A 1897-nucleotide genomic window follows, 5' to 3' on the forward strand; every position below is an offset into this window, starting at 1 on the left:
AATTTACAACCAGGAGACCATAAAATAGACTAATGGGACCTTCAAAGAATTAAATCACTATGCACATCCAGAAACTTCTTCAATAGTGTAAAAAGGGAAGCCACGGATTGGGAAAAAAATATTTGGTAATGACATGTCTGACAAGGGGCTTAATCTAGAATTTATAAAATACTTGAACACCACAACAAAATAAAGGTAAATAACTGAATTGAAAAATGGGCACAAGATATGAACGGACACTTCACCAAAGAAGATATTCAGATGGCTAACAACACATGAAGAAATGTTCAAAATCCCTAGCTCTAAGAGAGATGCAAGTCAAAACAACTATAAGATATCATCTCACCCCACTAAAAATTGCAAAATTTCACAGAACAGCAAACATAAAATGCTGGCGAGGTTGTGGAGAAACTGGAACCCTTCCTTATTCACTGTTGGTGGGAGTGTAAAATGGTACAGCCACTATGGAAGGCTGTATGGTACCTTCTCAAAAAGTTGCAAATAGAAATACCATTTGACCCAGCAATTTCACTACTGGGAATTTACCCCAAAGAAACCATAACTGCCACCCAAGCAGTTTGAGGCTTTGTTCTCGATAGCAAAGAGCTGGAAACAACCCAAGTGCCCATGAAAAAAACAAATCGATAGAGATGCTATGGTATCTTCACAAAATGGAATACTATGTTCCATTGAAAAACAAGGAACTCATGAAATATTATGCAAAATGGATGATCCTGGAGGACATTATGTTGAGTGAAATATCTCAGTCACAAAAGGACAGATATTGCATAGTGCCACTGTTGTAAAGTGGGACTGACATCAGGGTTGAGGGAAGACAGAAAAGGAGGGGAGGAATGATGTATATTGCATTGAAACAGAGAGAGAGATCTGTTTAAAAGGGACATATGAATGGGTATTCTTGTAGTTACAGGAGTCCAGAATGAAGGCTGCATGGTGGAGTGAACTTACGGGGAGGGCTTGCATAACAAAGGGTTTTTCTTTTTCTTTTCAAGGAGAGGAGTGATTTGGGGGCGGGGGGTGGTCAGGGAGAAAAGTGCAATAATGAATGATCAGAAATCCTAAGTCTCTGTAAACTTTCATTAAAATTAATAAAAAAAATTGTACAGTACTTTTAAGAAGAAGAATGGTTTAAGGTGTGAGTATTAAAAATTATAAAAAAGTTTGTTTTTCTTTAAAATGTTCTTAATTATGTCATTTAAATCAAGAACCAAAGGAGCCCAAAAGTTCTCAACAGGTTTATATATAAACATTCTGTTCATATTAAAGTATAACTCCTAGCTACTCTGCATTTAATAGTGACTTTTAAGTACTATTTATGAAGTCCTTGTTGTTGTTATGTGCTGTAGAGTAACTTGTGAGTCACAGCGACCCTATGTACAACAGCCCTGAAACTTGCTCTATCCTGTGCCAACTTTACTGTCTGACAGGTCTACCCTCATTACCCTAGTCACTGTATCAATACATCTCATTGATTGTCTCCCTCCCTTTCTCTGTCTTTCCACCCTTCCAGGCATGATGTCCCTCTCTAAGGACCGGTCTCTCCTTTCAACATGCCCAAAGTATGTTAGACAAAGCCTCAAAATACTTGCCTCCAAGGAGCAGCCTGGCTTCACCCTTACTAAGATGAACCTGTTTGTTCTCCAGGCAGTCCATGTTATACTCAGCACTCTTCTTCAACACCACAACTCAAAGGCATTAATTCTCTTTCTATCATCTCTAATCATTGTCCAGCTCTCTGACACATAGCAAGCCATCCAGTCTGGATCAGGTACACCTTAGTCTCCAGACTGATGTTGCTGCTCTTCAGTACTCTACAGAGGTTGCTGACCGCAGACTTTCCCACTGTAATTCATTTCTTGATTTCCTAGCTACTGGA

This window comes from Elephantulus edwardii, unplaced genomic scaffold, assembly GCF_000299155.1.
Source record: "Elephantulus edwardii isolate Elephantulus edwardi_28Jun2011 unplaced genomic scaffold, EleEdw1.0 scaffold00058, whole genome shotgun sequence".
Taxonomy (NCBI): Eukaryota; Metazoa; Chordata; class Mammalia; order Macroscelidea; family Macroscelididae; genus Elephantulus; species Elephantulus edwardii.